The sequence below is a fragment of the Cupressus sempervirens genome, chromosome 2 (genome assembly GCF_028749045.1).
Source record: "Cupressus sempervirens isolate cs-2001-9-10 chromosome 2, ASM2874904v1, whole genome shotgun sequence".
In the NCBI taxonomy this organism is placed as follows: domain Eukaryota; kingdom Viridiplantae; phylum Streptophyta; class Pinopsida; order Cupressales; family Cupressaceae; genus Cupressus; species Cupressus sempervirens.
In genome coordinates this window covers 300579536-300589987 of record NC_143119.1, presented here as the reverse complement: position 1 = coordinate 300589987, position 10452 = coordinate 300579536, and positions in this window count along the sequence as shown.

Sequence of the window (10452 nt, the reverse complement as noted above, 5' to 3'; positions counted from 1 at the left end):
AATATTTTTGATGATATTGGAGCTTCAAAGTCAATTCCTCCTAGAGTCTTGATTGTTCAGGATGTAAGATCCTATTATCTATGCAAAGTAGGAGAAATTGTAGATTTTCAGATTAGAGAAGCTTATGATAAACTATATGTTGATGGAATTTTGAAGGATGAATACAAGATTGGTGCCGAGAAATGGTTGACCCATTCCCTAAATTTTCCAAAGGTTTTCAAGGTCAAATGGAAAAGATTGTGCTTAGCCACATTTATAACATGAAAGTATGGTTGGAAGGTGAGTTGATCAAGACAAAATATCATTTGTAGAGTAACTAGGTACCCTACCATGGATTGACCAAAATGTATAAGAAGCGCAAAAAAGAACGAAATTGAAAATCTAACCAAGGCTAAGTGGAATGGTCAATGAATGTTATTTGATAGAATTGAGGACCCATTAGTTATATTTGTTGTTCATGTGATTGCACACAAATTTTATCAATCTAGCAAGTTGAATAGTGTACCGTGTGTACTAGTGGATTTGGGCTACAAAATTGTGAAGAAGGATCATTCCAATGACCGTGTTGAGCTGCAACTTCACCAACTTAAATAGAATCTAGAATCATTAAGGAAAGAAAAGAATACCTCTTGTAAGTTTAGATCTTTATTATATGTATATTTTTCTATGTACAAAATGCTTTTCCTACTTTTGGAATAGTTGCTTGGGATAGGAATTGATCAGCTATGGAACAAATAATTGACTTAATTAGCAAATTAGGATAAAATTTTGAAGCAATAATGGATAGTTATTTTGAAGAAGTCAAAGAAAAGATGAGGAACATGATGAGAATTCCTAATTTTTTTCTAGACAAGTACTATGATGAAAAAGGATGTGCAAGGAATGGTGACACCTTAGAAGCCAAAGGGCAAGGTGATTATCACTAGGTCAAAGACATCTTATCCCCCTGCCATACAAGTCATAGGAAGTCCATCGAAGAAGAGGAAACTAATTGAAGAAAAAAGCATCTGAAATAAGAGAAGGTGAGGAGAAAATTAATCATAGCACAAGAGGAGGAGGAAGATGATGAAAAGACTGACTTTGATGAGCCCAAAAAAATTCAAGTAGTAAAGAGACTACCTCCAATGAATGTGGATCAAGTATGTGAAAAGTTAAGAAAATTAGGAAGCTTGATGGGGTTCAAAGACATTCATTATGATTCTTTGAATAATGTTGATCAAGATAAGCTTGAAGGAGCTATGATTGATATGATGTTCAAGTTTAGATGTACACCCTTAGAACTGGGAGATGGATTCTCAGTGGGATTGTACAAATGAGTGAATTCAAAGTGGAAGTGGGCACTAGCCACTAAGAAACAAATAATAGAGACAACACTGGTACAAGCTATGTCAGATTTGGGGAAGACTCATATGTCTATAACTCTTAATGAATTTGTAAAGATTTTTATGCCAAGAGATAGGGCATATAATATTTTGAAAAATAAAGCTCTTGAAGTTGAGAAAGATAGCATTCATGTATGGAAAGAAGCATGTGGATTTCTTACTCCATCCATGGAAGTGAGGGAAGGTAGTGACATGGTATAATTTGAAGATGACTACAAGGAAGAAGTTGCCAAGTTGACTAAGGAAATTTAGAAACTAGTTAGTCAGCGTGAAAAAAAATAGATTGTTAGAAGATGACACTAACATTCCTTCACCGAATCTGAATATACTCACTGAAGAGGACATTCAAAGATTAATGAAAGAATCAAGAAATCTCTACACTAACCCAATGTCATTACAAATTGTAGACTATCCAAAGCTAAAAAATAAGAAGACTGGTGATATTGATGTGACACTAGTTATAGAGGATACAAGTGCCAAGAAACTTGGTAAAGCTTTAATTATGTTTACACCATTTACTTGTATGCCTATTTGCAAATAGAGGGAAATTTTGTAAAGGAAAAATTCATTGAATCAGTAGTAGAAGTAGTAACACAAAAAGAGCAAGAGGCCACTCAAGATCTCATTCAAATGCTGAGTGCAAAAGTTTCTGAACATACAATTGAGACATCTATACCATAGGTGACTCCTACACAAGTGCAATGTCATGCACAAAATATCAGAGCAAAACCACAAGGATTTGTTTTTTTGTTAATTAATCCACTATGTTAATACATGTTTGGCCAAAGACACACACAAGACACATTAGGTTTTCTAGGGTTGCATATTTCATTTCGTTTGACAGTTAAATCTCCTAGTTGAAATGGGTTACATCATTTCAAAATGTTCATCAAAAAAACTTAATACTTGTTACCATTATCTAATTGAACATTTAAAATAGTTACAATAATTAAATATCAACCATCAAAATTAATCAAGACATTTGTTTCATAGGTTAATTCAACGTTAATATATTCATTCGACTTAGTCCTAATCTAATAGACTACTATTCTTGATTACATGTTAAACCTCATCAAATCTCTAAATTATAGAAATTAAAATCTCCCAAGTCATTAAATCATTTAAATTTAATCATAACACAACTTACATTCTCTAACTTACCCTTATTTAGCAATTCATTTCACTTCCCCTTTTAAACAATTAAATGTGTTAAAAGTAAACAATCTATCTATTCCTTTATTTAAATTATACCATTTATTTATTTAATAAAATACATTTAAGAAAGGAAAACATCTAAATGTTTTAAACTAATATAAAATGCCATCACTTTTTCTAAATCATACTATTACTATCTTAAACTAATTATCTCTTAATCTCATTTTTTTAAAGAAACCTAACAAGATACATTTATTCAAAATTAAATGTAACTACAAGAATAAAATAAATCAATTCTAAAACTAATTAAAATACATATCCTAAATCTATCTAATCTTACCTCCTAACATCTACCTAATTAAAATCCTAACTTAACTTTATTAACTTTACTAACCTATCCAAACCCTACACATCTAACTAACTAACGCTACCTACTAACTCCTAACCCTTACTAACTCCACCCCTAACTAGCCATCCTCCCTTAACTACTAATCCCTACTCCCTAAGCCAGATGTCAAGTAGCTACCCTCGTCTTTAGGCTCACGAGTGCCTTCCACACGTGCTGCCCCAAAAGGATATGCGCTCCAAGTTTGAGTACGCATGGAATGATAGGGGGTTTCTTCAAATATCCCCCCTCCCCCCCCCCCACCCTTCACCCACGTGGTTCCTCCCCACCTCACACATGCAGTCTCCAAGGTGTTGTTCTAGGTGGCTGTCCAAGGGAGTACGTTGGAGGAGTTTGGATGTGGATGGAAGTCAACCTTAGGTAAATTCTCCCCTATTGTAATTTTTGAGGACATTCCTAACATATTTATTATGCCTCCCCACCCCAATTTGACAAACATGATGTGCCAGTCTACTGACAACTAACATGGCACATGTGGAGGACTTGTTGGCTTTTAGTTTGCAGCGTCTATGTTGGGGAGAGATAGATATTTAAAGTAATGTCTTAAAGGTTGTTAGGTGAGGTGAGATAAGATAAGGGTATAATAGGTTTATTTCAATTGTGTTGCTATTTTATTTATTTATATTTATGTTTTTATTACAATTTATAATTATAAGTCTATTATTTTAATTATGACAAGGATTCAAAAGAGAATCTTTTGAAGAATATCCTCTATTCCAAAAGAGGATTAAAACCTTTTACATACAAAAGACAGAGAGCATTTTGCTCTAACAATGATAGAATTTCTTAAGGACCTTTTCTCACTAAGTGTTGAGTTTTCATATACAATTTTGTTTACATGGCATAAGCGGGATATTTCTTTTTCATTTTCTAGGATGAATTATAGCATAAAATTTCGATGTTATATTTATGCATTCAAGGAGGAGTGTGTGTGTGTGTATTTTTTTATTTTCTAGGATGAATTATAGCATAAAATTTTGATGTTATATTTATGCATTCAAGTAGGAGTGTGTGCGTGCGCACGCGCGTGTGTGTGTGTGTATATATATATATATATAATTTTTTTTTTTTTTCTCAATAGTTACTAATCAAAGCAAAATGAAGTAACATCCATATAAATCAATTTTCCTCTAAAACCTAATCATATTCAAATTGCATAACTTTGGGTAACATCATTGTATCTAATCACAATCAATCATATGCATATGAAATGAATTATAAACAATGCCACAATAAAGGAATTTCTCTCTCTCTCTCTCTCTCTCTCTCTCAACATACATGGGCTAGCCACTTTATATTTATTTTATTCAAAACCTTATTTAAGGACTCAATCTGGAAAGAATCAGGGAAGAAAACCCGATATCATAGTCACTTAAAAAATAAGGTTAACAATGGATTTTACATCAGGATCATTATCCCAAGGAGACATCTCCATAACATTTGAATCAAGAACACCAAAATTTTGAATCTAGGTTTGCTCCATATCAAGGTATCCACTACGCAAAGCTGCAATTTAAATCAAGGTAACCATGGAGAACTAAAGCTAGCTGGGTGACAATCAAATTCAATACATAGAAAAATTCAACTAGTTACTCCCATTCCAGATTTGCACAATAGGTTCCTTATTGAACCAAGACTAGGGATAAGGTAGATTTTTCTAGGGTAAGAGAATTCAATCAAAATACCAAAACAGATGCCTCTACTGAGGCTAATAATCACAGAAACTTTTGTTCTTTCATTGTTTATCTCCCCAAACAAAAAATGATTTGTATTGACAAGTAGGGCCCCATTAAACCCTACTTTCTCCCTCTCCTCATCATGAGGAGAGACTCTACACTAACCTAGAGTCCAACTAGGGCCCTCCTCCCATACATGGCCACTTTTTCCCTATCCGAGGGTGAGTAATGTCAACACAACCCTTATGATTTTACTCACAAAACAAAATGTAAAAAATGAAAGGAAAAACAATTAAGAAAACCCACATTAACCCATCCCTCACATGTTTCATCACACATACGAAATACACACACATGCAATACGTCTACTTAAGCAAATGAAAACACAGTTTGAAGAACAAGACCTTGAAGGATTCCTGCCTTCACAAATGGTTATGGAAAATGAAATTGTTGAGAAGAGCTAATCCTTCTTACTTTTGCAATCCAAGCTTAACTTTCTCTAAATGTAGAGAATGGGTGAACACCCTTCAACCCACAAATTGGCAACTAAATATGCTTCTAAATTCACCCACCTAAAATTGAAATAACTTTAGACTTGACTAAGGCCTTTTAGGGTCTTCCAACTTGATCCTACCATTAAGATAACCTATTTGGTGTAGTGTAAACTTGGAAAACTCATGGAGAAATTCAATTTTCTCACTAAAGGAAAAGTGAGATATTTAGGAGGTCATAAAAGTCAACAGAAGGATCTAGAAGGGTAGAAAATGTCCCCAACCCATACACATACCCTCTAGGCACTTGGTTTGCATTAATTTTGGTCTCTAGGACCACTTTAGGACCTATTAATTGGCTTGAAATATTTGAACTTTTAAAAAACCCTAGGAATGTAACTTACTAGTAAACCTTAATTAGGGTAATTAATCCAGGTTACCAACTAATTAGTCTTAGGTTACTAACTTAATCAATCTCAGATTATTAAGTTACTTTGCTAACCCTAATTACTATGCTAATACACATATACAAATTATGAGTGTCAAGTGACACCATAAGATTCACTATTATATAACATTAAACACTTTATGATTACAGAATGATACACCCATTCAGATTACGATACAAATACAATACAAAACAACGAGGTCTGCATCTTTGATTAGACTCAACCTTGAGTTTCACAGATTCCTTAAACATATATAAACCTTCTAATAGAGTCCTTACTTCATTGTGAGAGTAAAATATTATAACAAGACGAGACCTAACAATCTCTAAAGCTTTTAATAGAGAAGACCCCTCATAGGGTAGATCATATCTTATGATCAAATATTGTAACCCTAGTAGGTTAACTTTATTGTTGCAACAATGAAGATCTATGAGTTTCATCCCCACCCCAGTTTTACCTTCACATTGAAGTGTTTTTGGGTTATCAAATCATTTTGTTATGTGTTTATCTTTCATGGATGTGATGCATTTCATTTATGTTTTAGCATTATAGTTTTAATGGTAGATCTATTGTATGAGATGAGTTAGGTGTGAATTCAGTAACTTGGTTTTGAAATTAAAAGTTTGAGATCCTAATTCACCGCCCTCCCTAGTATCGTGTTTCCCATTTACCCTTTTCAATAGAGAATATGTATGAATTCATGAAAAATAATAGTTTTTATTTTTCTATGTTAGTGAGAACATCTAACTAGTTGTTGATAATATCTGTTGGTTTAAATGGTGGATTGTGCTTCACTTTTTCATTTTACCTTTTAATGATGTTGGTATATCTTGGTAATATATGTTTTTTTTGTTTTTTTGTTTTCTTGTTTTCTTTTTTTTGTTTTTTGTTTTTTCTTTTTTTAATGTTGGTTTTAATTATGGGTTGTTGTTCACTTTATCTATGTTGTTGGTCTTTCCCTCTTTTTGATCAACGTCTACTCATGATTAATTGCACACTTTCTAATCATAGTTAATTATTTTAAATTAAAAACAAAAGTAAAAAAAATCCAAATATGTTTTCTTTGTAATTGACATTGTTCAAAATATTTTTTGAAGTAATTTAAAAAATAAAATGTTATGAGGTAATTTTATTGTAATTGTTGTTATGAGGTAACTTTCTTTGTAATCATTATGTTTTAAAATTCATTATATTGTAATTATCATTTTCCAAATTGTGTTTAATATTTTTTTTAGAATTTACATATTTTATAAATATATTTCTTAATATGTGTGAATTTGTATTTTTTTAATATATGTGATTTTAAGATTTGGATAGTGCTAGAGTGTGCGAGGGCATACTAGTAATTTTTAATTGAACAAAGATGGAAGGCAAGATGGGGATTTTTATGTAATTTCACATATTTTCATAAGGTAGAGAAAAGTAATTAATTTTTTTACCAACATGACAAAATTAGATTCTATATTCTCATGATATATGCTTATATAAAATTTATCTTAATTTTCACACGATAGAAGGGGAGGGGTTTAATTGTATATGGGTTTTAAATTCAACTTAATTTTCACATGATAGATAAAGGGGAGGGGTTTGAATATGTGAATTTTAAGTTGTGTATGAGAGTAAAATATTTTATTATATATGAGATTTGAATTTTGGTTGAGGGAAGACTATTTGTGAATTTCAATTTTTATTATGGTAGAGCATTTGTGAAATAGAGTGATTAAAGATTGACATTACTATAATTTAATTGAAGCTTCATATAATATTATGAGTACTAATCAAAGTTACACTTCGAGTTTAGTAATTAAAGTAATTCTAGATTGTGATGAAAGAAGGGAGAAGATTTTTTTATGTTTAATTTAATTTAATTGTATCTTGTAAGAAGTTTGGGATAACATCTTCAAGGAGGGTAATATTTGTTAAAAGTGAAGTCTTCAACTTTAGAGAAAGTCTAAAAAATGCATAGTATATTATAATCATATAGTTGTTACATGATTTTAGTATGACTCCTTAAGCTCTTTCAAAATGTCTCCTTGTCTCTCCTTGTAAATTGTATGGGGTTTTGTTTAAGGAAAAAAATGAGTCACTTTAATAGGGTCATAAATCTTTTCTTTTTTAGGCCACTAAGCTATTTAATATGTATGAAAGCTAAAGAGAGGAATTCCCAAATATGATAATGCTTATGATCTAGATTAGATTAGCTAGAACCCAAAGGAAGATGAGTGTCGATGTTAAATTCAAATTATAAAGAGGAGTGCAATACAAGGAAATGTACTCTTTGACCCTTGATAGGATAACATGAATGTGAAATTGAACTAATTGCTTAATTAATTTTAATTTAGATGCTTTGTGTGTAAAATTAGCCCAATTAAGATACAAATTTAGTGTAAAGATATGATAGGAAATAAAATACAAAATACTCACCTTGTAATGCATAGAGGAAGATATTTTTTAGCTTTAAAAATCACAGATCTGATTTATTTTTGAATAATTTCTAGGGATCTTAGAATGAAATAAAGAAAGTAAAAAAACCTAAAAATCTCATTGAAAACTGACACTGAACGTATATGTTGACTTGGAAAGGCACCCTTCAACTAGGTTGACATTGTCTAACAATCTATAATTGACTTCTCAAGAAAGCTCCTAAAAATTAGGTTTTGATATCTGTAAGCTTCAACTAGTATCATGTAGATAAATACAAAAAAGAAGGGTTTTTTGGTTGGGGTTTGATGAGGGATTTTATTGGTCAAGCCCTAGGTTAAGGAATTAACCATAGCTAAGAAATTTAAATGTAAATGATCGAAAAACAAAATAAACGTTATGATTCACCTTTCTTGAAACCCTTGTTGATCATGGTTTTTGATGTAAATGCATTGTAGATCTTGAAATAAGAATGTAGGGCATCTCCACACTTTGGGGTAGATCTACCATAATTCCATATGGTGTTATGGATGTAAAAGTCCTTAAATAAAAAAGTTGATAAATGCTTCAATGTAGATCCCCTCCATTGATGACCAATAATAAGCTAGATCTTCAAGAGGAAATACTCACAAAGTATCCTGCAATGCTTGATAGAAATATCCTTGCTTGAGTGCTTGAAAATTTTGAATACTTGAACTCCTTGAACGAAAAAGGAAGAAATATTCAATTGAAAGCAAGATCTTGGATTACTTGAGTGCATGAATGAATGAGATATGATATGAAGCCTCCAAGACTCCTTATATATGATTTTTTGGAAAGAAAATTATACAAGTCAATGAGAGAGTGAAATAAAATTAATTAAACCCCCAAGGCCTTTTGTGCCCTGATCTCTAAAACCACCAAGTAGGCTGACTTGGGTTGACCTAGTCCTGGTATAGGTCAACTTGTGAGGACTATGTCAATTTAGATAGACCTAGTCCAATCCAAGTCAACCTGGATCGACCTAGTCCTAGAGGTCAGGTCAGGGGAGCCAAGGGAAGCTTAGGCAGATACCAAGAGAGACAAGGTGGAAAGAAGAAGAAAAAAGGGGAAAAGAGGATTGAGCGCATGCACATCCATGGTCCAAAGAAGGTATTATGGAAGGGGAGCTAAAAGGTCTTAAAAAGGAAAGTAAATCCATTTTAAGACAATACATTTAGCCCCCACTTTAACAAGAGTATGAGTTTCCTCAAACTCATGGTAAAGTAGAACAAAAGAAAAAGAGAGACTCTTATCACGATCTAGGAGGAAAATAAATCATCAAGCCCACAAGAGACTTGAGTCTTTGTCACATCCTGAATCACAATAAGTGAGATAAGCACTATGAAGAAAAAGGGGTGTAGTTAGTTTCCCAATAAGGTTTTTGTGCCTTATTGTAAACTGCACAAGAAAATGAAAAAAGAAAGGGGGATAGGTCTTTGCAAAAGGGGATGGTGTTGAATTTTCTAGCAAGTGCATGTGTCATGGTAGTCAACCCATCAAATATGAACCAAATGATCTAGCAAGTGTGTGTGACATGCCAGTTGGTCTATTGATGGATTTAACTTCAAGGGAACTCCATGTCTCAAAAAGAAGAATGAAAAAGCAACCCATGCATAAGGATGTGTGTGTCCTTAAGGGATAAAAACATGATCAAGCCTCCCAAACTATTATTATTCCAAAGAAGGGTCAAAACAAGGATTGAACATCCCAAACTATCAATAGTTTAGGGAGAGATCCAAAAAGAGACTAAGCCCTCAAGAACTATTAATAATTCTTGGAAACTAGAAGGAAAAAGTATGAGAGAGGTAAACATGAAATAAAAATCCATAAATTTGGTTATACCTTAGAAATTATACCAAGCACTAAAGGTTGAAGTACTCTAATTTATACATAGAATCCATATTTGTATTCCATGTTCAAAGGGTAAGTAGAGTGTATGCCCCCATGTTAAAGTGATTGCAAAACACCTTAACAAGAGAAATGACTTTAACGAGAGTGTACATGCATCCACTAAATAATGTTTCCACTATGAGATACTCCCAAGAAGAGAAACATTTTGATGGAAATGAGAACATAACAAAAGAGAGAGCACAAGTAAATCTACTAACTTTTGGGTCAATAAGATCATATGATAACATGTAATATTATATCAAGTATGAAAATATCATCATTCTCCAAAGGAAGTAGAACTATGGCAAAATGGAGGAAAATATGTGTAAGAGTTAAGAAGAGGAATATTTTTGGGCTAGTAATATGGAGACCAAAAAGAATTGGTGCTACCATATTATAAGTAAGCAAGAAGACTATACAAGATCATTGGTAGGAGCAATAGAACAAGTATGACATAACACATAACAACATATAGAAGAAAGATATACAAATAAAAGAATGTGCACGATAAAGTGATTATTTTATCCTCTTAAGCTCAAAAAATTAATAAGGATCATCTAA